Source organism: Halichoeres trimaculatus, unplaced genomic scaffold (assembly GCF_033239565.1).
Source record: "Halichoeres trimaculatus isolate MK-OKI-2021-1 unplaced genomic scaffold, fHalTri1.1 fHalTri1_scaffold_12, whole genome shotgun sequence".
In the NCBI taxonomy this organism is placed as follows: domain Eukaryota; kingdom Metazoa; phylum Chordata; class Actinopteri; order Labriformes; family Labridae; genus Halichoeres; species Halichoeres trimaculatus.
Window position 1 is genome coordinate 929,602 of NW_027437190.1, and position 27,811 is coordinate 957,412.

Here is a 27,811-nt window from a genome sequence, read left to right on the forward strand (position 1 = left end):
AAAGTTTGTTTAAGTTTAAAACATAAACTTCTCACTTAAGGCTAATATTAAATTAATTATGAAATGAGCTAAGTTATAGCAGGACTTGATAATACATAATCTTCTAATAATGTCACATATGGTTGTAGTTAGTGTTTTTTGTTTGTTTGTTTGTTTGTTTTCTGTAGGTCCTTTCCAGGTATTTTCACCAGGGGCAGGGGAAAAAGGCGATTTCCCACAGCAAGTCCTGTTCCTGCCAGGAGGCCTAGGCCACTGGATGTGGCTTTCTATTTGTTGCCAAAGCGATGTGAAAAAACTCCAAAAGAGGAGGAGCAAATAGTCCATATGCATGCAGGACTGGGCCGTAGGACTGCTCATCTAGATGAAAGCACAACACATGAGGAGGTAAAAACATGCAATTGTTAACTTAGTATTGTAGGTTTTGAAGTTATATGGAGTTTTTAGAATTCCATGCAGTGTTATTGATGCTCTTAAAGATTTCAAGTTTTGACACCATTTTTGGGGAAGATTATATGTGTATACATTTTTTGCTTACAGTTATGTGATGCCCTCAAAGTTTTATTCCCAAAATTGGGGTCAGTTACTGGTGGGTGGCTGCTCTACAAACCTTCAGGTAGGCCAACACTAGTTTGTGTTATACTGGTACTTTTTCATTTTACTTAAAATGTATTCTTCACAGTAACCTCTTTACTTTGAACTCTGCATGTTTAATATATAGCATATCTGAGCTGAGGTCAGAGAGCGCAGACCTCCGCCAGCACCACAGTCCTCACTCAGATTGTAATTTTCACCATTAATATTAGTCCTACCTTTATTTCATCTAACTATTTAAAATCATTGACTATGAAAACATACCATTAGCAAGTGGATTCATAATGATATCTAATTTAGTTCAGTGGTTATTCAAAAAAATTGCATTTTTCATCATGCTGGATCCAGACGGTGATCAGGATCACTCCCAAAATGTAATCATTTGTTTCTTGTCCCAATCCTGACATTTCCTGAAAATTTCATTGAAATCCGTCCATTTTTTTTTTTTAGATATGTAACGAACAGAGAGACAAACAAACAGATGCTGATTATTGCATAGCTTCCTTGGCAGAAGTGGGAAAAAACAAAACAAAACAAAAAAAAAAACACCAGGTTTGTTTTAGGTTACTTCTTCAGCCTGGTCTGTTCTGATGACATATTTAGGTGCTTTGACTAAATGTTTGGATTATCTAATAACTTTTGATTGTAATGTAATCTTCCACTCCTGCTACCTGTAGGTGGATGGGGGAGCCGACAACTCAATCTTGTGACTCCCAGTGATACTGGCTATACTGGCGTGATGCTGAAATCTTTAAGTCGTGGGTGTAAAAACCTTTACATTGCCCCAATCCAAGAAGAACTCAGCACAAACCCCCTGCCACTAACTGATGTAGCATTCAGCAACATGCCAAAAGCCACATGTCAGAAGTGTGGATTAGAAGTTCCCCTTCCACTCCTGACAGAGCACATCAAATCTTGTGACGTCATGGATTTCTGTAGCGACGATAACCTGGCCAATGGGGAAACCAGTCAGCTTGAAGAGAGACAGTGTAAGAACTCTTAATGTTCAGCTTTTGTGAGTATTGGTATTGAAAAAACAGAAAATAACACTCTTCTCAACCTCTAATCAGCAGGTGTGCAGGAATGTCCTGTCTGCGCGAAGATGATTCCTACTGATATCATTGAGGTACATGCTTCCTCGTGTGTGGAAAGGTATCTATGTACTTTTTATTCTCATTGTCTTTTCAGTCTTTGTCCTGCCTATTCTACAGTTGTAACAAAAATAATTTTGTGAGGGTAGAAGGGCAGGGAAAGAGGTGACACATGAAAGCGTTACATTTGAGGGAGACCAAGAAGCAATGCCTGGACCATCCAGATCTTCTACAGCTATTACAGATGGTAGGTGCTGTTCAGGCTTAGCAGTAGCATAGGAAAGTTAAGGAAGATATAATGTTACATCTGAAATTTTGAATTCTTTTTGCTGTCTCGACAACAAATATTGGTAATGAAACAACCACATTTCCTTTGTTTTCATATTAGACTGGTTAACCATCACTGACCCCAGCAAGGCCATTTCTCAGTGTGCTGGCAGTTCTCTGCGTAATCATGAAACAGAGAGTCCCTTACTTCTGAGCATGGAAATCAGAAAAAGCCTTGAAGAACAGGACATGGCACTGATCTCCTTCTACAAGCGGCCTAATGTGGAATGGGGACGACCCCTCAATTGCAAACTTGAAGGTAGCTTCAGTTAAAAGTTACAATTGTCAAAATCTAACTCACTTATTTACCTTGTGCTTTTGCAACCAAAATTTACATTGTTTTACAGGAGATACTGCTATTGGAGAGGGCGTAACCCGTTTTTTCTTCTCAACATGCATAGAAAAACTGAAGTCAGGGTTTTGCATAAATTTTGGTATGTATTTTTTTTTTAGCATTTTCAGCATTGTCAAATTTCAAAAAGCTCCTCTTAATGTAGGCCAGACTATCACCAAAATAAAATGCAGTTTCTGAGGAATCACTCTCATACACACCCAGGGGAAACACAAATGCGGACAGAGCCATGTTCATTTCAGTGTATCGCCACATTTATTCTGTGGTCTCAACATCAACAAAGTAACAACACCACAAAGCTACAGTGCCACCTATGGACCAAACTTAGTATAGCACTTCTGGTAATCCAATATACTACAAGGCCTATTTCTTCTTATTGTTCTTGATTAATGTTTTTTATGTCTTAACAGCAGGTACAAAGCTTACACGTCTTTTTGAGGGGGAGCCTGGGCATTTAGTCCCCTCAGCTTCTCACTTTCTAGTGGAGAGTGAGATGTTCATGATGGCGGGGAGAATGATAGGCCACTCCTTTCTTCATGAAGGACCATGTCTTCAGGGACTCAGCCCTGCTTTTGTACATGTTCTGCTTGGTGGGAGTCCTGACACTGCCACCGTTACATTGGAGGACTGTCCAGACCTGGACATCAGGGAAACAATTAGGCTTGTATGTTTAATTAAAAAACAGTTTTCTGTCTTTCGGTAATACGTTGTACAATGTGGATACCTTTTTATTTGATCAATCTTTATTTGTATAGTGCCAATTCATAACAAGTGTTATCCCAAGACACTTAACAGTAGAGCATAAAACTCTTCATTTTATGGATACACATATAAACATATATAAAAACTAGTGCTGTCAGACGATTAAAAAAAATTATCTAATTAATTAGCAGATTTATTATTAATAAATCTAATTAATCACATTTTAATCTCATATTTGCTTAAAGTACCCTAATAAAGAATTTGAATTCTAGGATATTATAAAATTGTTGTGCATGACTAATCAAATGAATACACTAAGAAGTGAAGATTTATAAATCCACATTTTTATTGGTGATTGAATAAAACAAAAGTCAGGGCAACTTGTCTAGAAAATTCTTAGCTCAATCAGGCAACTCAAATTTCACTTTCAGTGTGTTTCATAAATCAAATTCAAAATAAGAAAAAGGTTGAGGACATCCAGCAAACCAGTTAGGCCTGATGCATTATTAAAGAATGTAGTAAAAATATAGATAAATCAATTCAAAAATAAAACAAGACTAAGTCTTAAATATCACTCCTGTTGTCACCTGGGCTTTGTTTTGTTTGACTAGAGACGCATGTGTGAAGTGACGTGCCACTGCCATGTACAAGTCCTCCTGCTGGCCAATATTAAAATGTTTGTGTGCTATGATTAATTGCGATACATTTTTATGACGCACTAATTTGTGGTGTAATTAATCTAATTAATGCATTAAAGTAACTGCCCTATAAAAAACAAAAACACATATGTATACAAATATATACTCCCAACACCAAAATGAATCCGTATATCCCTTTTATTGTGTATCCATTAGGAATGTGTGTTAATATCAGCAGAGTATTTGTATCAGCCCACAACATGCCATCACTAACTGCCATCTCTGGTATCCATTGTCCTTGATGAGACATTTTACATTCCTTATTGTCTTAAAGCTTGAAGGGGGATCCATACTGTCTGATAAAGATAAACAAAGCGTCCAGGACTTGGCCTTTGCATGGGACCTCCCTTCCCTAACTGAGAACAACAGGAGGTGGCTTTTTGAGAAGCTGTTGATCCATGCTGTGAGTGAAACTTAGTTTGATAAATGTCTATCCAAACAGACTGTACATTTGTTTTTGAGTCCTTTGAGTCTTTTGAGTTACTTTTTGGTAAAATAAAAAAATAAAAAAATACTGCACTTTTTCCTGATGGTTTCTGTTCTTACTCTCTTTTTACTTTTAACAGGTAATAGGACGTGTGACACGGCAAATAAAACAGCTGAGACAAGGTCTTAAAGAGACACCATTGTGGACACTGATGACCAAAAGACCTGACACAGTGGCCCTACTCTTTCCTAAAGATGTGGCAGGAAATGTCTGCGCGGAGGTTGAATTTATTTTAATATTATCTTTTAGTGCTGTAGAAAATGTTTTTTATACCTTGTAGGCATCCAATACTGTCCATTTTTGTCTTGTTCTTGTTACTGATGTCTTCCTATACATTACTTACAATTGACATCATTGGTATCAACCAGTTATGTTTGACCAAAGAGTGTAATGAGTATTGATTTAAGAATCAAAATTATTGTCTTAGTCATTTTTTTTTTTTTTTCAACATAGGTACTTCTTCAGCGAATCACATGGCCTCGTGAGGATGACAGTGATGATGAAGACTGTTCCATCGAAACTAAGTGCCGCATGTCAGGCTATCTGTGACAGTTCATAACCAATGGTAAGTTTACTCGTCTTAAGAGTTTGTCTAATCTTCTGTTAAGTTAAGCTGTTTGTGCAATAGTTGGCTATTTATTCTAATGACTAATCATCACCCATTTGAATCTACTTGGTAGCAACACCAGCTGAACTCACCAACTTGGTGAAATTCTGGACCGGATGGGAGGTCGTACCACAGAGTCTCTCTGTGGAAATCATTGGGGGCAGATACCTCACATCATCTACCTGTTTTGAGACCTTGCGCATCCCAGGGCATTATAAGGACTACCCATCTTTCAAAAATGACATCCTGGCCTGTATTTGCACTTGTCATACTGGATTTGGTCTTGTGTGAGCTACATCTGGGCCTCAGTTTATGCTTGTCAGACATAGTGGCTGAAGTTAAATGTTGTTTTCAAGCTTAGGTGTTCATTATGTCTTGAAGTTGTACAGATATAGTTCTCTTTCTTTTATCTCAGACATGTAGATTCTTCACGTACCTTGACATGTTTCGGCGGAAACTTCCGCCTTCCTCAGAAGTGTCAACAGATGATAGATATGACGTGTTAAATCAGCTGGTGTTATGGAGGTGTGACTCTCCTGTTAATTTTTCTGACAGGGGGTCACGCCTCCCGCTGTCCGTTTCCCTGAGCAGGACGCTGCTCCAGGTGTGTGAGAGCATGTATGCCCCCACCTCCCTGTGCATCGTCCCTGGGTCCCGTTTCCTGAATTACGAATAGGGAAGCCATCGAGATCAGGAAACAGGGCCCAGGGATGATGAACAGGGAGGTGGGGGCATACATGCTCTCACACACCTGGAGCAGCGTCCTGCACAGGAGAACGGACAGCGGGAGGCGTGACCCTCCTGTCAGAAAATTTGACAGGAGGGTAACACCAGCAGATTTAACACGTCACACCTATCATCTGGTGACATTTCTGAGGAAGGCGGAAGTTTCCGCCGAAACATGTCAAGGTAGGTGAAAAATCTACATGTCTGAGATAAAGGAAAGAGAACTATATCTATGTTTTCAAGCTTGTTCAGATTGATCTGACATTACATTAAAGGTTCAACACAAAACAAGTCTTCCTGATCATTTTATTTAGGTATCTTGAAATTGCTCACAAAATTGAACTGCAGATATGTAGATATCACAGCCAAAAGACTGGGATGCAGCTCTTGGGTTGATTGCATCTCTCAAAGATGTCAGTTGTTCATCAGTCAGTGGGCATGCAGTGTGTGGAACAATGACACTCAAGTGATCACCACAAGGAAGTCCACTTTCTTCCCAGTCAATGTTGGGGATATCCATGCCCTACAAATAGAAAGCATTTTAGATTGTATAAAGTAAAAGTAGACACACTTCAAAATATTTTGTGCTTTTAGCAGATCTGATTCAATATCTTTAATTAAATGATTTGTTCTAATTACACATATGCATAACCTCTATGCTGTCTGGTCCCGGAACTGGATTATGTGTGCGACCAAGCTCCCACAGCTGGTTAGGAGTCATGTGGCCCTCTGTTCTTAGTGAATGGTTGTCCCAGCCACTGTGGAAAGTATCGAGGTCATCCTGCAGGCGTGGGAGGAACACAAAGTGGCAGCAGAAGAGGTGCATTTCATTGGTGATGCTGAGGAAGCCCTCTTCTTCAAGGTAGTGGAGAACATCATAGTAGATGCAGGTTACAGCTGTCCACAGGTCTCTCCACAGCCGCTCAATTCTGGAAAATGTAAATACATTTTTAAAAAATAATCAAAAAAGTGTTTCTAATTATCTGTTTAATTTGTTTAAAATATTTTTATCCCCAATGGATGCACAAAAATTAAATGTTAAAATATCAAATATATTTCAAACAATGAATTTCTTTGTTTTGTATTTTTGCACAACCCACTTAAGATTTAGAACTTGTTTCATACATACTGCATGTCAATACAGCCTATGCATATGTGAAAAAAAATTGTACATGAAAGTTCCCCAGTAAGTAGTTGTCTGCCAACATACTACCACAGCACAGTATGAAAGAGGTGGCAACCTAGCATCTGGTATCTCTATTACTGAACATACCGTTGGTTATGAACACTCTTCCCGGATATAAAGCTGCTCCTTCCAGTGCCACGGACCGTGAACATAATGCGAGCAACATCCACGTTTTCGACTCCCTGATCTGCACGCACCCTGTAGGGAACAAAACACACTTGTAGAGTTCATAAATATACAAATAAATCTATTCATATTTAAATTTAACATTTATATTTGTGTGACATTTAATATTTACATTAAACTATTTAAGACATTCCTTAAATGGCAAATATTACTGTAAAAGTGGCAGAAGGTCACCAGAAAAAAATCACACCAGTTGTTTGTCCATGGTTTTAGCTATATTTGCAAGAGCTTCTTTACAAAAAGTACCTAATAACAGTGCCATAAGAATGACTTAAGTATGTCAAGGCAGAACTCTGAAGAAAGTGTAAAAGTTAAGTCATTTGAGCTCCACATTCACTATCTCTTCTTCTATCTTTTGTACTAAAAGATGGGAAGTAGGGGTAATATAGGCTTTATATAGCCACATTAATGTATGAAATGTACTTATCTCTGACCCAGTATTTTTCCTACCATCCAATTCTTCCACACACAAGGGTTAATACTATACATTCAGTAGGCTACTCCAAATTCTAGTGTTCACTTACACCAGTGAGTAAACAGATTAAAGTAGTTCAAGCAAAAGAAAAACCTCCAATCAATTATCCACACTAACAAAACTTATCTTCCAGATATAAGATAATGTAAAATATCAAATGTAAGGTGTAGTTAGATTTTGATTTTTCAATTTTTTTTACACAAATCTTTACATCACTCTGAAGTATATTTAAGTTCTGTGATTGAATAAATGTAACTTTCCACCAATGGTAGTTCTGTTGTGGTGTAAAATCCTTACTCTAACCCTATATCCATTTACCTGAGAGGAAAACCAAATTTCTCAACCGATTCTTGGAAGAATGCCAGGGTGGTTGATGCAAGATTATTGTTGGCGGCACCAAGATACATTATCTGCAGACCAAAAAATATTACACCTCTATGAACTACACAAGCTTAAATAAGGAAAATGTGTGCACTTTATCTGAAAAAATGGTGCTAACCTTACGGGAAAAACCATCAATGCCTCCAAAGACAACAATGTTGTAGCTGAAAAAGAAACAGTGAGCAACTAAAACTTACTGCAAAACTTACAGTGTTAAACATACAGTTGTATAATGAAACAGACAACATGACAACCACTTTAACAGGTTAGCTGTTATGGTGCATATGGAGTGACCTAAAGTTGGCAGTATAAAATGTGTCATGGTGTTAGTAACTAGGGGTGGGAGAAAATATCAATTCACATAAGTATCAGGATTTTTTGTTTGACAATTTTTAAATTAATTAATTTGATTTTGCTAAAAATTGAAACAGGAGAAAAGCATATCATCCCAGCCCTACTGGTAACAACCACATGCTTTAAAACCACTCTTTGTTATTCATACATTTAGTCAAAAAGACTGCCTATTATGAATTTACCGAATCAATTTATGGTTTGTATCTATATGCATCAGAGACTGGGGTCCTGGAACTGAGTAGGTCCGTCGAGCGATACATCCAACATGGCACATTCTGTTGATGACACCAGTGGTGTCAACACGGTGCATGGAGGCTCGGACACGTCTATAAGGCACCCTAAATCCCCTGGCTTGGAGAAGGGCCTTCATCATACGGTACCCAGAGTTAGGCTGCCTGGTCTGGATGTCTCTCACACATTGATCTAACTCGTCATCAGTCATAGTGCTGTAGAGTGCTCTTACAGAGAGATCAAACTCAGTCATGCGGCGGTATACCGTTCGCCTGGACATTCCTAGGAGTTTAGCAATGGATGGAACAGACAGATTAAGTTCCAGGAGTTTTCTAAGGTAGTCTGGGGATATGGTCATCCGCTGTCGTCCAGCTGGTCCTTCTTCAAACAGCACAACTGCAGTATGTTGCTCTCTTTCCTCCTTTTCTAAATTGATGAGACTGTGAAGCTGTGTCAGTTCGTTTAAAATAGCTGGACAAACAGTCAATTGACCTGACAAAGCATTCAAAAACACAAGTTCTTGTGTGCAAGTAAACTCCAAGAAGTCTAGGTCCAGAGGCATGCGTCCCAGAATATTCTCCAATCGAGAGCGAAGCCTATCCAAAAGATGATTAAGCAGTTGCTCCTAGGAGAGAAAAAATTAAATTAAAAAAATTACCCATAGAAAAGCAGACCCATGATAAGTTCTACTATTCAGAGAGTGCAACTTGTAATAGTAATTGCTTCAGATACTTGAACAGTTTAAAATTAGATGGCTATTGACAATTATTACACAACAACTCGACAGTGACCTTCTGATCCTCACTCTCTCCATTTATAAATAGCAGGTATCTGCGTGAAAGAGTCCTTTCTCATGCGCGTCCCCAAAGTGGATATAAAAATGAATGTTAAACTATTGTATCACAAAATCAATCTAAAATTCACCGGATGAAACGCGAATCTGGGCCTCTGCAGGACAATATTAATCCTTTATGGCTGTCATGTCCCACCTCGGTGAAGTTCGTTTCAGGTTGGATCTTCCCAGGCACCTGTTGGTCCTTATATACATAAAACTGCTTAACCGTCGAAGACCCAACGCAAAACTAACTTCACAGCGGTGCACAACCAGACTGCTGCGTAAAGCAGGTAGGTCCGTGGAGTTATGCCCGCTGTCCCCCACCCCCATGCACCCAAGGGCGGCGGCCAAAAGAAAACTGACTAATGTACATTACGTTATACTGCAGCCGTGTATCACAGTTTAAATGTCGGTGTTTAAAGAGCAACTCGGGTTTTTTGACACCTGGACCTTATTTATAGGTGTGTGCATGCTCATATACTCACTCAGACAAACATCGTGCAGCTCGGAGTCCTTCAGAAGTTATTTAGATCCAACCGATTTTAGCCGCACTTAGCGGGGGACACGGCAAGGGAGCTTCAGCGCGGGACATAATCTCTGCAAAATCGCTCATTTCGGCTATATTTTTTCATCCATCGTTATCACAAACACGCTCCTCTTCTGTTGCCATAGGCGAACACTGTCCACAAGCGCACCACCAGTTCGCATTGAGTCGCGGACATGCTAAATAAGGTCCAGGTGTCAAAAAACCGGAGTTGCCTTTTAATGTCAGTAATACTCACCGAAGCCATATCTCTTCCGTTGCTCGACATGGCTGAGTAGCCGGTTTCTTCTTGTCTCGTTTGTTTGTATGTTTTTTTTTAACTTCTTTTGTTCTCTTTCTCCGTATTTTTCTCCTACTAGTCGCTGCTCCTCTTCTCAAGGTACCTCTTCTGCTTTGCAAAACGAATTGACCCTTGGTGACCTGTCATGGTGTCAAATGACCAGTGGAGCGTAACCTGATTGGCTGAGCGTTGTACGACTTGAACAGGGATCGATTGCTTCTCCTTGGTTACCCGGATGTTGAGACTGGATTATTTTTGACACTGAATTTCCTGACACTGAATTTTCTGGCACCGAATTTCTCGAGACATAGATATTTTTTTATGTTGAATTCTTTTTGACACTGATTTTTTTTCGACTGGATTTTTTGAGATGTTGAATTTTTTTACACTGAATTTATTTCAACATGGACAAATATAAAAGGGGGAGAATAACCAATCAGCGCTTGAAATTCGATGTTTTTTAATATTCAACGTCCAATTTCGATGCTGAAAAAATTCAGTGTGAGAAATTCATGTTCAAATCCTGATGGCACAGTTATACTTCCATATGCGTTTCATTTGGTTAAACACATGTTGAGAAATCGGGCATAAAAGACCATGCTAGCCGCTCCAGGTAAATCAATGGAGCTGGCTAGGCTAAGCGGAGCTAAGTTTCAGAACTCACCGGTTCCAGAGTTAAATCAATGCGATCGGTCCGTCGTCGGCGCTGGTAGTGGGCGTCCTGTGATTTCATTTTATGTTAGTTTAGTTGAAGTGAGGATTAATGGCAAAAATAGACTTTTATGGATGTATTTACCTGCAGCAATCGTCTCCAGAGAGGGCTCTATCCACGATCGATTGAACTGTGTATTTCCCTCCCGGCCTGCGCCGTTTTAATTTGCTACGCCCGGTCACCTGACCGCATGACATACAGCGTGACGTCATGACGCACCCGAGATTATGCTGAGAGGCAGCTGAAGGTTTAATTTTACCTGGGTTACACCCTCCCCCACTTAAATCATGCAACTCCCGGTGCATACTAAACTTCATAAACACGAGGCTGCAAAAGGTCATTTGCTGCAGAAGCACTAAAAACTTCACTGTAAGCGTCAGCTAACCCATGGAAAAGAGTCTGCACCACAGAAATGAGTGGATTACCCAAAGCTGTGTACTGGAGACGACTGGGTGGCTGACGTTGTCCACTTGGCCATCGGAATACAGGATCTGACTCAACAGCAGTATCAGGTGAGATTGGTATGTCAGTGTTAGTCGCAACCGAGTAAGGCAAGGACTCATTGGTAATGGGTGATGTCTCTGCCTGGCCAGGTAGCTCTGGTTCTTCAAGGAGCTCCGGAACACAAGTGGGCTGTACCCCGTCAAGTATGTTCCCATCATCAGGCTCCAGTCCTTCTCTCACAGACCCAGAAGCTTTGGGCTCAGCAGAAGACTCCCCATCTTCAGGTAAGCTGGTTGCAGGCACAGTGTCGACAGGTTTCTCTGAGCAGGCTGGAGGCACAATTACAGATCCAGTTTGAGGCACAAGACTGTTTGGAACTGGATGCTCACTCTTGAACATGAAAGAGGTAGGTGGGATCTGGGCTTTAGGATACTCCAGTTCCTCAGCTTCATCCTGGTCCTGCTCATCATCAGAAATAGCAGGTTTTTGGCTTCGGGTTTGAGGACGATTCATTGAAGGATCAGGATCTTGACTGCTCTCCAGGAATGGACAAGGGAGAAGGAGATCCCGGTGCAGTGTGCGAGTTGGTCCATCTTTTGTTTCGGGCCGCACAGTGTACACAGGTAAATCCCCAGCACGTTTCACAACAATGTAGACCTCTTGTTCCCATTTATCTTCCAGCTTGTCCTTTCCACGAAGACGGACATTACGGACAAGCACTCTGTCTCCTTCAGTCAAACTTGAGGGGGTAATTCGTTTGTCAAAGCGAATCTTGTTTCTTTCACCTGATTTGGTGGCATTCTTGGATGCTATTTGGAAACTCTCCTCAAGATGAGATCAAAGGTTTTCAACATACTGAGAATGTGAAGTGGACTGGTTCGTTTGCAGGGGTAGTCCAAAAGCGAGATCTACAGGGAGGCGAGGTGATCGACCAAACATCAGTTCATACGGCGTAAAGCCAGTGACATCATTTCGAGTGCAATTATATGCATGGACCAACGGCTTTACATATTCTTTCCAACGGGTCTTCTGTTTCGGTTCCAAAGTCCCAAGCATGCTGAGTAGTGTCCGATTAAACCTCTCTACAGGGTTACCTCGAGGATGGTAAGGTGTTGTCCTGGTCTTTTCAATACCAGCGAGTTGGCACAGTTCTTTGATTAATCTTGACTTGAAGTCGGTTCCCTGATCTGTATGTAGACGTTCAGGTATTCCGTAACAAACAATGAAATTCTCCCATAAACATTTTGCTACCGTCTTGGCTTTCTGGTTTGAGGTGGGTATGGCAACAGCGAACTTTGTGAAGTGGTCGGTGAGAACAAGAATGTCTTTAGTATTGCTCTGATCTGGTTCTATGGAAAGGTAATCCATGCACAGCAATTCCAGTGGACGAGTGGTTTTGATGTTAACCAAGGGTGCAGATCGTTCTGGAGGAGTTTTTCGTCTCACACAACGGCTGCATGACTTGATCTTAGACTCGACGTCAGCTGCCATGTGTGGCCAGAAAAACCTGGAGCGCACAAGATCCAAGGTTCGCTCAATGCCCATATGGCCCATGTCATCATGAAGACTTTTTAAAACAACAGACCTCAACTCTGTGGGTAGCACCAACTGGAGTGAGACTTGTGCTCCGTCTTGTCTTCTTCTGTACAGGATTTCTTCCTGTAACTCAAGACGATTTAGCTCCCTTAACAGCAATGCCAGGTCTGGGAGCTCATGCCGTGCTGTGGGAGGTACTTTCTCTCCTGTCTCCATCTGGTGAATGACCTCTTTTATCACTGGATCAGCTCGTTGTTTGTCTTTCAGGTCTGAATGGGACAAGGAAGGAACAACTGAAAGCCCATGGTCAGTTTCACTGGCATAGCAATAGGGAATAGCCTCAGATGACATGCTTAATGATTCTACCAAGGTGATAGGACCCTCTGCTGATCAACTTAGCTGACTGGTGGCAAGGCAGCAATGACAAATGGCAGAAACAACATCAGGTCCCACCTCCTCCATTTTTCCTGGTTCACTGGCATGTTCTCGGGTGAACGCATCAATCAAGTCCCAGTCTCTCTTTGATGTAGTGTCAGCAAGTTGGTTGCGAGGGCAGCGGGATAAAGCGTCAGCATCAAGGTTCTGTTTTCCAGCTCTGTATTGCAATTTGAAGGTATAAGTTGACAGGGCAGCGAGCCACCTGTGGCTGGCAGCATCTAACTTTGCTGATGTTAAAAGATAGGTGAGTGGATTGTTGTCAGTTACCACTACAAAGTCAGCTCCATACAGGTAGTCGTGAAGCTTTTCTGTCACACTCCATTTCAGAGCAAGAAACTCGAGCTTGTGAGCAGGGTACCTTGATTCGCTTGGTGACAAGCCCCGGCTGGCATAAGCAATTACCCTTAGCTGGCCATCTTGCTCTTGATACAAAGCCGCACCCAATCCAGTGGTACTGGCATCTGTGTGGAGAATGTAGGGCAGCTTGGGATCAGCGAAACCAAGAACTGGGGAACTGGTCAACTTTGCTATGAGGGAGTCGAATGCTTGCTGGCAAGTGAGCGACCATCGCTCTCCAAACGGCTGCTTCGCATCTTGAGTCTTGACTGGATTGGTCTTGGGTTGAGACTTTGAGGTGGATGTGTAGCCCCTTGTGAGATCATTCAGAGGTTTGGCGATGGCAGCATACCCCTTGATGAACCTTCTGTAATAGCCTGCAAATCCTAAGAATGATTTGAGTTCTTTCAGGTTCTTTGGAACTGGCCAGGATTTTAAAGCGATGATCTTTTCTGGGTCAGTCTCAACTCCTTTCTCAGAAACAATGTGGCCAAGATATCTCACTGAAGTCTGGAAAAACTTACATTTTTCCGGAGAGAGCTTCAAACCATATTGTTTCAGTCGATTCAGTACCCGCAGCAGCCTTTGCTCATGCTCTTCCAGCGAACTTGAGAACACGATGAGATCGTCAAGGAAAACAAGCACTTCCTTCAAGTGGAGATCCCCCATACATTTCTCCATTAATCGTTGGAATGTACTTGGAGCATTTGTTACACCTTGCGGCATTCGATTGAATTCCCAAAATCCGATTGGTGTGACGAAGGCAGTTGTTTCTTTGTCAACTTCATCCATCTCGATTTGATAATATCCAGATTTGAGATCAAGCACACTGAACCACTTGGAAACTGTGAGAGCTGAAAACGACTCCTCCAGGTTGGGCAAGGCGTAGGCGTCTTTGACTGTCTGCAGGTTCAGTTTAAGATAATCAATACACAGACGAATGTCTCCATTCTTCTTACGAACCACCACAATTGGAGACGAAAAGGGTGAATCTGACTCTCTGATAACCCCAGCCTTCAGCAGATCACGCAGATGTTGCCGCACAGCTTCGACATCTTGTGGATGAATGGGTCTGGCTCTATGCTTAAAAGGGGTTTCATCATGCAATTTAATTCGATGTTTCACTTTGTTAGTGCACCCAAAATCTAAATCATGATGTGAGAAGACATCAGGGATCTCATTCAGCTTGTTTGTTATCCGTTCTTTCCACTCTGGTGGAATTGGAGACTGTTCAAAATCCAAACTTACAACATTGGTTTGTTTTTCAGTTGATGACCGGTCTGAGGACACTTGATGGGACAGGATCTGAGGTGACAGAGCGAGCTCAGCAATGACACTCAGAGGTGGAATGCTTATTTCATGATCTGACTCATTGGTGAGGATGACAGGAATCTTCTTATGCGTCTGTCTTGGAAGCATAATGAGCGAATTTCTGACACACAACCCACCTGGCAGTGGTGAAGTTGGATGCTCAACAAAAGCACACTGACCTGGAGCTGGCATGCTGGTTTGAATGGAGCCGCTCACAACAGTGGTCTGCCCAGCAGGGATGAGGATAGAAGACCTGCTAGCTAACCTTATAATTCCATCATTGCCAGCCTGCTGTTGCTGATGACATAGCTGTAGAAGATTGAGAACAGCACGGTAGCCATGAGCAGCTGGCTGAAAACCCGCAAACTCACTCATCATGTACTGGCGGTACAAGGGCTCCAGAGTATTCATACCAATTAAAACTGAGGATGGGACGTCTGGTCGAATGTCTGGAACAACAAGTGCGAGGGTGTTCACGTGGAAGTCGGTGCCAAGAAACTCTTTTGGGAACGTAACCATCATCTCCACATACCCGAGATATGGAACATCCTGTCCAGCAGCTCCTTCCACTTGTAGAAGATCTTGCAGGGATTTCAAAGGTTGGTCTGAAAAGTGCTGATTGTAAAAGGATACTGGAATAGTTGTGACTTGTGATCCGGTGTCCAGGAGGCAATTACATTCAATGTCGGCAACTTTAATACTAGCAGTGCAGCAGGACCCAATTAACCCTTTGGGTAATTGAGAGGGCACAGTAGGTGGAGTCAGTCTTTCACATTTTGCTGTTTTCTTCATCTGGTTGGGACATTGTGGGTCCTCAACAGTTCCGGTTCGCCCCTTAACAAGAACTGGATCTAGTTTAAAGATGGTCGGGATGTGGGGTTTGTTTTCTCCCATCTGGCTTGTCTGTCCAAAAACTGTTTTTTCTTGGTAGCAACTAAAGCAGAGTTTGGAGGATTTTCACAGTTGGGCCTGATGTGGCCGTCTTCACCACACCTATAACAATAGCCGGGCTTAGGTGCAGAGGACAGGGTCTTTGGTCGCTTGCCTGCCCTCTGACCCTCCCCCAACTTATTGCCAGATGTGGTCTTGAAAGCAGCAGACTGACTGAAACGTGACTGAGCAGCTGTGAGTGATAAAAGTTGCTTCTGGATATCTGCCAGCTGCTGAGCAAGTTGCTGTGTAACTGTAGTAAGAGCAGCTATTTCTTTGTTCTCTGTCCTGTCTGTATGAGCGTACTGCACATGAGCAGAGGCTCTGGGTCTTGCTGAACCAAGATGCTGTTTCATCCTTACGGCCTTAGCAGCTTCCCGGTCTTCCTCTGTCCGCAACAGTAACAGAAATTCAGCAAACGTTGGTGGATTGTATTTTCGTTGTTTCAGTTGAAGTTCAGTTATGAGCGAGTTATCCCAACAACCACGGCAGAATTGGGTTAACAAGTGTCGGTCAGTGTCTTTGCTTGAGATTCCTCCTCGCTTAACTGCTGAGTTCAGAGCAACCTGAAGGCGTTGCAGATAATTGGAAGGTTTCTCACCAGCATCTTGAAAGGTGTCTAAAAACTTTGCGTAAAGCTCCTCACCGTCCTGAACAGTACCATAAGCCGAGTCGAGTGTCTGAAGATAGACCATTGGTGGAGTATCCAGTTGCAGGTGCTTCACCATATCAGCTGCAGGTGGCAGCAGACTGTCAAAGATCTTACGGGAGCGCTGAAAGTCAGATATGGCGGGGTCTTTTAATAACAGTTCAATGCTGGACCGCCAGGTGTCATAGTCTGATTCACTTTGAGGTCTTTGTGATCTGCCAGAGAAGATCCTGATGCGCTGGCCCAAATAGTGAGCTGTGCTGTCTTCATTTTTCACTATGTGTTCTACAACATAGCGTTGAATTTCAGGAGGATTCAGTTCATGTTGTGTCATAGTTGGCAGTGAGAGTCTTGGTGGGTTCTGGACAGTGGGGTCTGATTCCAATTTAACCTGGCTTGGGTTTAGGGCTGGATCGACTGGAACACTTGGATGATGCATGTCAGTGACTGACGGTAGTGCAGAAGGAAGAATGTTGACATTGGTAGCCAGTGGCAGCTCTCCTTTACTGTCCTCATCAACAGTGGGTTGAAGCTTGGTGACAGTTTGGCCAAGCAGAGACATCACCCCGGTTAACACAACAGCATAATCTTGTCCTGTTAGTCCAGCAACTTTTTCTAGTTCTTCTAGATAGTTTTTTGTCTGAAGTTTACCTACTTCATCGGCACAGAGTGTAGACAAGTCCAAAATCTCATACGTTACCTTATCATTCTCACACACGTATGTGTGAGGCAAAATCTTTCGCAACGAAACCAGTGGAGCGCCTGAGTTATACTCTACTACAATGGATTGATCAAAGAACGAATCAGGCTCATCAATAACCACTGCTTTAGAAACCGAGCCGAACCGCTTTAAAAAGTCTATGGCTTCATCATTGGTTGCTGTTTTGGTCGCGTCCTGTATTAAGACTGAATTAGGAATTTTAATGCCATGTTTCTCAAATGTTTCCATGATTTGTAAATATATAATTAATCACAATACAACAGTCTAAACACTATCTCCGCTCCTGGCTAGCTCGCCAAAAATTATGTAGCATGTGTATCACATGAACAGTTAAGAGATTGGTAAGGCTACTATATCAGAAGACTCTTAGTTTGACTCAAGGAGCGGAGAGAGAGACTGAGACAAGTATGTTTTGATGATCATCATATATTATAAAGACACACATGACAAAAAAACAACAATTGCACAATAAACACACAGTAGAAGCTCAACATCAGTTCATAAATGCAGTGCGTTCGATCACTGAATTCTTCCCTTGTAAAGTTCAGTCCTTTTTGTTCCCTCGGGGACGTGTTAGTGTGAGGCGTGAGTGCGTGAATTGAGGGTTCTAGGACAAAGGAGAATGAAAGAGAGAAGAAAGAATGAAATAAAGAAAGGCGGCTGCAAGAAGCCTCCTACCAGCCCGGCCAGAGCAGGAGGATGGATTGGGCAGAGCAGGATGAGCTGCCTGGGGTTTGTGACCTAACCGATCATGGATTCATCACAGGCTCACAGTAGTCAATAGATTCATCACGGGCTCATAGAAGTCAATGGATTCATCATAGGCTCATAGAAGTCACTGGATTCATCATAGGCTCATAGAAGTCACTGGATTCATCATAGGCTCATAGCTCGCCATCAAACCTGGCCTGAATAAAAAGTAACAGGACCAGAGTAAACTCTTTGTGTGCACACATAAGTTCATTTCATTCACAAAATGTCTAATCAATTCACAGCATAAACAACGCAGGTTGCATCATACTTAAGTGAAAAATAATCTCGTATTGTACAATATTATACCATCACTGTAATACAAACATCATACTGAGTTCATATAACGTTGTCAAAGTGCATCAATGCATCATAGCAGCTCAAGTGTGGCTTTAAAGTGCCTTGAAGCACGTGTAACAATGACCCAAACAATGATACGTTTGGAGCATCAAAGTGCAACAAATAGCTACTAAATGACAATCACATACAAAGAATACTTCAACAATGAATCGACATAAAGTGCGTTTCATTTGGTTAAACACATGTTGAGAAATCGGGCATAAAAGACCATGCTAGCCGCTCCAGGTAAATCAATGGAGCTGGCTAGGCTAAGCGGAGCTAAGTTTCAGAACTCACCGGTTCCAGAGTTAAATCAATGCGATCGGTCCGTCGTCGGCGCTGGTAGTTGGCGTCCTGTGATTTCATTTTATGTTAGTTTAGTTGAAGTGAGGATTAACGGCAAAAATAGACTTTTATGGATGTATGTACCTGCAACAATCGTCTCCAGAGAGGGCTCTATCCACGATCGATTGAACTGTGTATTTCCCTCCCGGCCTGCGCCGATTTAATTTGCTATGCCCGGTCACCTGACCGCATGACATACAGCGTGACGTCATGACGCACCCGAGATTATGCTGAGAGGCAGCTGAAGGTTTAATTTTACCTGGGTTACACCTGCCTGTCTGCCTGCCAGTCTGCCTGTCTATCTTTCTGCCTTTCTGTCTGCCTGTCTGCCTGCCTGTCTGTCTGTCCGCCTTCCTGTATGTCTTTCTGCCTGTCTGTTTTCCTGTCTGTCTGACTGTCTGCCTAGCTTTCTGTCTGTCTGTCTGCCTGTCTAGCTGTCTGCCTAGCTGTCTGTCTTTCAGTCTGTCTGTCTGCCTTCCTGTCCACCTGTCTGCTTGCCTGTCTGCCTGCCTGCCCGCCTGTCTGTCTGCCTCCCTGCCCTTCTGCCTGCCTGTCTGACTGCCTGTCCATTTGCCTGCCTGTCAGCCTGCCTGCCTTTCCATCTTTCTGTCTGTCCATCTGCCTGCCTGTCAGTGTGCCTGCCTGCTGCCTGCCTTTCTGCCTGCCTGCCTGTCTGTCTGTCTGCCTGCCTTTCTATCTGTCTGTCTATCCGTCTGCCTGTCTGTCCACCTGTCTGCCTGTTTGTCTGTCCTGCCTATCTGCCTGCCTTTCTGTCTGTCTGCCTGTCTGGCTTTCTTCCTGTCAGCCTGCCAGCCTTAACATTGGTCTGTCTGCCTGTCTGTTTTTCTGTCTGTCTGTCAGACCGTCTCCCTGTCTGTCTTTCTGTTCATCTGTCTTTGGCATCCCTTCCTGTCCATCTGTCTGTCTATCTGTCTGTCTGCCTGTCCATCTGTCTGCCTGTTTTCCGCCTGCGTGCCTTTCCATCCGTCTGTCTGTCCATCTGCCTGCCTGTCTGTGTACCTGCCTGCTGCCTGCCTGTCTGCCTGCCTGCCTGTCTGTCTGTCTGCCTGTCCATCTGTCTGCCTTTCTGACTGCCTGTCTGCCTGTCTATCTTATTGCCTGTCTGTCTGCCTATCTGTCTGCCTGCCTGTCTGTCCGCCTTCCTGTATGTCTTTCTGCCTGTCTGCTTGCCTGTCAGTCTGTCTGTATTCCTCCCTGTCTGTCTGTTTGCCTGCCTGTCCGCCTGGCTGCCTTTCCAGTCTGTCCGTCTGTCTGTTTGTCTGCCTGTCTGTCTGTTTGCCTGCCTGTCTGCCTGCCTGCCTTTCTATCTGTCTGTCTATCTGTCTGCCTGTCTGTCCACCTGTCTGCCTGTTTGTCTGTCCTGCCTATCTGCCTGCCTTTCTGTCTGTCTGCCTGTCTGGCTTTCTTCCTGTCAGCCTGCCAGCCTTTACATTGGTCTGTCTGCCTGTCTGTCTTTCTGTCTGTCTTTCTGTCTGTCAGACCGTCTCCCTGTCTGTCTTTCTGTTCATCTGTCTTTGGCATCCCTTTCGGTCCATCTGTCTGTCTATCTGTCTGTCTGCCTGTCCATCTGTCTGCCTGTTTTCCGCCTGCGTGCCTTTCCATCCGTCTGTCTGTCCATCTGCCTGCCTGTCTGTGTGCCTGCCCGCTGCCTGCCTGTCTGTCTGTCTGCCTGTCCATCTGTCTGCCTTTCTGACTGCCTGTCTGCCTGTCTATCTTATTGCCTGTCTGTCTGCCTGTCTGTCTGCCTGCCTGTCTGTCTGTCCGCCTTCCTGTATGTCTTTCTGCCTGTCTGCTTGCCTGTCAGTCTGTCTGTATGTCTCCCTGTCTGTCTGTTTGCCTGCCTGTCCGCCTGGCTGCCTTTCCAGTCTGTCCGTCTGTCTGTTTGTCTGCCTGTCTGTCTGTTTGCCTGCCTGTCTGCCTGCCTGCCTTTCCATCTGTCTGTCTATCTCTCTGCCTGTCTGTCTGACTGCCTGTCTGCCTGCCTTTCTGTCTGTTTTCAGTCCCTGTCTGTCTGTCTGCCTATCGGCCTGCCTGTCTTTCTGTCTGCCTGTCGTCCTGTCAGCCTGCCTTCCTTTCCATCCGTCTGTCTGTCTGTCTGCCTTTCTGACCGTCAGCCAGCCTGCCTTTCCATCTGTCTGTCTGTCCGTCTACCTGCCTGTCTGTGTGCCTGCCAGTCTGCCTGTCGGTCTGTCTGTCCATCTGCCTGTCTTCCTGCCTGTCTGTCTGGCTGTCAGTCCCTGTCTGTCTGTCTACCTTTTCGCCTGCCTGTCTGTCTGTCTGCCTGTCTTCCTGTCAGCCTTCCTGCCTTTTTATCCATCTGTCTGTCTGTCTGCCTGTCAGCCTGCCTGCTTTTCCATCTGTCTGTCAGTCTGTTTGCCTGTCTGACTGCCTTTCTGCCTGTCTATCTGTATGTCTGCCTGTCTGCCTGCCTGTTTGTCTGTCTGTCTGCCTGTCTTTTTGTCTGCCTGCCTGTCTGTCTGCCTGTCTTTTTGTCTGCCTGCCTGTCCGTCTGCCTGACTGTCTGTCTGCCTGTTTGCCTGTCTGTCTGCCTGTTTGCCTGTCTGTCTGTCTGCCTTCCTGTTAGCCTGCCTGCCTGCCTGTCTGCCTGTCTGCCTGCTTGTCTGTATGTCTGCCTGCTTGTCTGTCGTGTGCCTGTCTGCCTGTCTGTCTGTCTGCCTGCCTGCCTGTCTCCCTGTTCATCTGTCTTTAGCATCCCTGCTGTGGAACAGTAATCTTAAGCTAAGCTAACACTAAGAGGTCCTGTCGGTCTGACTGGTTTAGAGAAACGGACCAGGACACGGCAGCTGGGGCCGTGCCCCCCTGTGGGTACAGGATGAAGAGCAGCAATAAAGGAGTGGCTTTATTTAGTCTTTGTATGGTGATCAGCCGAGCTGTAGGACTCTGATGGACTTTCTGGCCCTCCATGTGGGACCATGGTTTCACGGCCGACATTGGTAGGTCATTTTAAGACAGGAAAACCTCCAATCCACAACACCTCACCAAAGCCACGTTCAGCTGCTACTGCATCATCCTGCGTCTTGCTGCCATGATGGAGAATAAAGACAGCCTGTGCTTTGAATGGCAGAAAAAAAGAATGTGTAATAAAGTGCCAGAGCTGCCCAGTCAAAGGAGAGGTGCACTGTGTGTGTGCTCCTCACGGCAGGAATGAATCATGACTTCAGTCAGTTAGTCTGCAGTGCATGATTTGCAGGACCAGTCTGGACTAATTTGACCTTAATTAATATGCAGGAACTACCCACATCTTTGAGAAACATCTTATCATTCTGCTCATGCAGTACCCTAACAAGGTACTGTGCATGCGTCAGCATCCATTCCGTCCGCCAGATGTTCTGCTGAAAAACTGGACTATTAACGAGTTTTTATGGCATCTTTTAACCTTTTTTAAAACTTTTTAGCTGGATTGGACACTTTTTAAACCAGGCCTTTGTTCTCAGCCATCAGGGAAATCATTTCAGGTTGATTTGAGTATGGAATCACTGAGGCTCGTCCCCTCAGCGCCAACAAGACCCAGAAGAGTGGGGCTAAAAGCACTTAAAAACTCTGTATGGCTGTGTGTGGGCTGCAAAAGGGAAAATTCACGGTTGGAAGAGAAACTTTGCCGTCAGCAAAATGATATCCGTGAAAAGGACAAGCTGCTGGAGGGCTTTATATCCATAGCCTCGGCTCAGGCGAAACACATTTTGCTCATGCAGGCCTCCGGCCTGTCGCCCTCAGCTCTGGCACCACAGCTGGTCTTTGCCTCCGCTGCCACGCTACCCTGGATGGTCTCCCTGCACTCCTCCAACAAGCCGGTCGAGGGCCCAGCAGCCGGGCAATCGATCCTCTCCAGGCTGTCCCGCCCACTCACCTGCCAATCCCCTTTTCCTCTGCTCCCTAACCTTGGTTTAATCAGTAGTTCTTTAATTCCAATTCACATCACCTCCTCTCGTCCTCACCTCCACTCTATCAGGAACTGTATCCCCTCAAATCTCATCCACATTCCCCTGCTTCCACGGCTACCCTACCCCACTTTTAACAGCAAACCTGCAAACTGTGGACTTTTAAACATCAGATCACTCAATAACAAAACATTTTTATGTCATGATTTGGTAACACTTTACAATAACCATCATTTATAAATGGTAAATAAACCATTTTTAAAATGGTAAACAGATAGTTTATTAATGTTGAATCATTGTCTATAACTTATATATAGACTTTTAATAAATGATCAATAGATTGTTTAGTAATTTTTAAACATCATTTAAAACATGCAAAAAGATACGTAGTTCAGTAGTTTCAGTTAATAGTCAATTTAATATTAACAAACACTCAATAATTGGTCTCTATACCACCTACAAACATTACTTTAATGGCTATTGTAAAGTTGGGACTAATGTTTGTAATACCATGTAAATGGTTTATAATTGGTTTCTAAACCACCTATAAACATTATTAAGATGGTTATTGTAAAGTTGGGACTATGGTTTGTAATGCTTTGTATATAGTTTATAGCAGGTTTCTCAACCACCTATAAACATTATTAAGACGGTTACTTTAAAGTTGGGACTAATGTTTGTAATACTTTGTAAATGGTTTATGAATGGTTTCTAAACCATCTATGAACACTACTTTGATAGTTATTGTAAAGTTGGGACTGATCTTTGTAATACTTTGTAAATGGTTCACAAGATATTTGTAAACCATAAAGTAACATTTGATGATCCGAAATGGCAGTTTATTTTCAGAACCAATTGCTTACACATCACTGCCCAAACCTTGAGGTAAATTTTGATTTGCAGCACTGCACTACAAATAAACAGGGTGAAAGAAAGAGAGAGACTTTAAAAAGTCAACAGATTATGAACAAACCTTCATTACAAAACTGCAATTTTCTTGCAAACATTATATGATATTTAACATAAATGTGAACCACAAATTATAGTTGACCCTGTAATAAAATCTACCCAGTTCTTTAGTTGAACAGCTCCCAAAGATCACGAGAAGATGATCCATTTCTCAGTTCAGCATTTATTCTGGTCACAGGTAAAGTTCACAGCGCTGGTCCCAAAAGAATGAGCCCCGATATCCGGGAGCAATACAATTTTATAACAATAATTGCTACGCCTACAAGAGGTTGAGTTAAACTAAACACCCGAGAATAATTGGCCAAAAAACATGACTGACACAACTGTCTCAACCCACAGCTGATGTCAGTTTCCAGAGAGGTGTGCTATCAAAGTGTGTGACTGTTGAATCAGAGCATGGAGCTAGGAGACTGGGTGAAAGTTAACACAGGGTCAAAGAGACCTCACAGACACAAGCTGGAGACAGAAGCTAACCTTCTATCTTCCAGATAAACATACATCAACCCTGAACATAACATGTGACTAGATTAAAATGCTAAATTACGTCAATTATTCTAAAATTATATAACAATCCCTCTCTTGACTTAATTTTATTAAGTCAATCAAAAAAGTGAGAAAGGATTCCTAATTGCCGCATGTCTATCCTTCCAGTTACAGTCCCATAAATCATATAGTGTATACCTGGGCCCCCCCAAACCCAGTACACTTTATCAGGAACTATTGTGGGAGAGCAGAGATGCTGACCTATATGTGATGCATATGTGTAAGCTGGTCTTCATTGCAACTACAGCCCAAGCGTTCTTCATTGCACAGAGCTGTGGAAATCTCTAAGTCACTAAACATTTAAACAGTAAACAGTAAATATAGTAAAAAGTAAGAATTAGCAAATTTCACTTCTAATCTAAAATCAATTTAAACCTTCTAATTCTAATATGATTAGACCTAAGAGTATCATGCTCCTAAGTGTGTGCAAGAGGGATAGAAAAGAGAGGAAAGCCACTATATATGGTTATGTGGTATCATTAGCATATCAGATGTATTTACAAGGGGGCGGGGAAGAAAATACGGTCTTCTTTTTCTTCATCCTTTGGAGTTTGGAAACCTGTTGAAGGAATAGTTTCTGTAGCATGTTTTACTAATTGAAAAGGTAGTGGTGCTGGGAAATTACCATTAAACAATTACTGAGTTGACAAAAGTTCTCCATTTGCTGGAAGGTTTTTCAAACCATGCTGACATAGAATTGTCTATACATGAGTTCTCAGTCAGTTCCTTATTACACGAGCCATCTGAATGATTATAAATGCTATTATCTTTGCTTGGAATGAATACACCACAATCTTGCAGTACCACTGCCCAGACACCACTTTTTTAGCCAATGAGAAATTCTTTATTTACATTTTTCAAAATAATTGATTGATTGATTGAAATTTTCTTTTTTAACTTCAGAAAGACATTTAATTTGATTTGATTTGAGAAATATCATTGGATCATCAATGAACTTTTAGCAGTTCTTCTAAGTGAACCTTTGGGTTTGATGTTAAAGTAAATTCAAACTCTGAATTCCTTGATCAAATCTCTTTCTATTTGTGGCTTGATGAAAATAAAAGCATTATCTCTTTAATAAATACTTTGAAGGCGCCCCATCTATTTATCTGCAGCTCATTCTTCTTTTTAAAAATGTATCTTAAAAGTGTTTCAACTTTAGAAAAGGATCTGCCAAATATATTCTTCCCAAATATCTCGGCTGCAGAGTGTGTGAGTATCAGACTCGTGTTTATATCAACATGCGCCCAAGGACAAGCTGGTTTCCCTGCTTCTTATCACCCAGCCTGTGCTTCAGTGGGTAGGGGAAAATGAGAACTTATTATAAACTTAGACATATTATTAATTAACAATATTCTCTGTACTACCTATCCCCCCCCTGTTTCAATAATAATTTTCTATTATTTAAACCTTTATCTTTTCAAGTGTAGTCAATCATTGTGTCAGATCTTGTAGTATGAGAAAAACTACATTAAAAACACTTCTGGTGCCACAGTGTGCTGATAATTAGTTAATTATTGGAATTTGAGTTCCCCCCCCCCAAAAAAAATCATTATTTTTCATAACTGAGATTGGTCAATATTCAACAATTTGTGTGGGGTCACCCCCTTACAGATACTATGACACACTTCCAGGATCCTGGAGGTGAACTAAATAGCTTGCAATGAAAACACAAGGCATGAGAGGCAAGTTTAAAAAAATATATAGTTGACAGCCTTGGTAATAAATGCAGCTTCCCTCTCCTTTGGTCTGAAGCTACAGCTCACAGACTTTCTTATCTTTAATGTGAGCTCGAGGTACTCATTCCCATGTTTTCACCTCAAACTGTTTAAAACCAAACTTGCCCTCTCTGGTTCCAATAACACTCTGCAATGTTTATAGTTCCTCTTCATTTTAAAACAAAACTATAAGCTTTAAATGAAATCTTTTTTTTTTTTTTTTTAGGTTGAAATCGTCCCTGACTTGGTGAAAGGGAGAAAGATTTTTACCCAACTGGTCAAAATTAACAGACTCTTTAATTTGATTTTCCCATTAGTTATTACAAAAAATCTTACAATAATTATTCTTCTTCTGTTTACAGACCATAAGTTAATATCAAACAACAGAGACAGTGCCCCTGAATGATTTAACAAAGCCTCCAATGCTGTTCTGTAGACACGGCATTGCCCTTTCTCTCAAATGATAAGATATTCTGGTATCACAGTATTGTGACCTTGTAATGTACACAGCAGAGCTGTTGCTGTTGGAGGGTGGGAAATCCTCCTCAGAGAGACTGGAATCTCTACTTTCATTCCAAATAAACGGTGTTCAGATAAAACAGAAACAGGACACCCTAAAATACAGTAAATGGACTAATGTAAGCTCTCAGTGTCCTCAGGAGTTGGGTTTTTCCATTAAATATAATCTCAAAGTATTAAAACATTTTCAAAACATTAAATTTGTAAACTTGATAATACAGGTTTTGTTGCACTGAGCAGGTCAGTATGAGAGAAATCAATATTCTCTCTCTATTTTGGGTCAGTTAGTTTAAAATCAATTAAAAATAATACATTTGCAGATGATTCATCATTTTCATGAGAAACAGTGGTTACACCATTTGAAATATCTTACCTATTTTGACATTTACACCTATACCAACTGACCCCATTTTCCAATTTATCTATATTTTAATTCCAAATGAAAGGGAATGTCATCATTATGCCAATTGTAACTAAGAAATGTAGCAGTGGCTCTAAAGCCAAGTTTTCCTTTTTAAAGTCCACAGGTCTTATTGTAGTCTACAGCCGGCTGTTCTGTCAGAGTGTTGAAAGTCAGAGTCAGAATCCCGTCCTCTCAGGTCAGTCTTGACATGGCCAAAAGTCTTTTCAATCAGGTTAGGTTGGTTGTGATCATATAGTGAGTTTTTGTTTACCCAATTGCTTAATTTATTGTTAAACCACATCAGTCTACGGTTTGACACAGTGTGAGGTGGCCTCTGTCAATTTGTATATGCTTTGCCACCATTTGAGCTCATGAGAAAAAAAAAAATCTTTAAATAGGCAAGGATCAGTTCCAAATAATTATATTGTCCACCATAAAAACTCAATTTTTAAACTTTAAGTTCATTTCATAAGACATCTCTTATTTATCAACTGTAATCAAAGGACGTCAAAAATAAATTCCCCAAACCTTATGCACCGCTAAAACACATAGCACGCACACACACACACACACAAAGCGTAGTCTCTTCTTATAATGCCCATTTTTCAAATTTAACTTGTGTTTATGCTTAAAACATTTTACAAAATTATTTAATTTTTTTCATTGAAACCAAACCTTAACATAATAACTTTAAGCTAGTCCTCTTTTATTTTCAATGGTTGATGTCCCCCTGAGGAAGAAACATACAGAAGCAGAGTCTCTCTGAGTGACATCTGCTGTCCCACACTCTCACACACACAGGAGCAGAAAGGGAGTCAGATCGACTCACATGGAGAGATAAAGGCACACAACGAGAGGCTGAAGGTCATACACACACACATGGAGAGAGGCAGAAATTCCTTCGCACACACACCCACAGACTTTATCAACTTTTCTTATTCTTTTCTCTTTAACCTGTTTTACAGTTCTTCTATAGGTTTACACATTTGTTAGCCATTTTTCCAAAAATGATGTTATTTTAAACACGCAAATGAATCTCAGTCATAACAGAGGACGATGGGACAGCGTGAACAAGCTTCTACAGTCTCCCTGGGAGACTGCGGTTCACCTATGGCCTGTCGACCGTTACCTTATGTTTATGACATCAATTAGACATTCACCCAATGTCCCTACCT

The 27,811-nt window shown here is 42.2% G+C and overlaps 1 long non-coding RNA gene and 1 pseudogene across 1 annotated transcript; both read left to right on the forward strand.

Moving 5' to 3' along the window:
- The first annotated feature begins 204 nt into the window (after positions 1-204).
- On the forward strand, positions 205-1,536 carry LOC141800249 (uncharacterized). The gene is made up of 3 exons (XR_012599310.1): positions 205-384; positions 538-613; positions 1,269-1,536. It is a non-coding gene; the product is annotated as an uncharacterized LOC141800249 (long non-coding RNA).
- A 17,218-nt stretch (positions 1,537-18,754) lies between these two features.
- Positions 18,755-22,483, forward strand: LOC141800549 (uncharacterized; annotated as a pseudogene).
- The last annotated feature ends 5,328 nt before the right edge of the window (positions 22,484-27,811 follow it).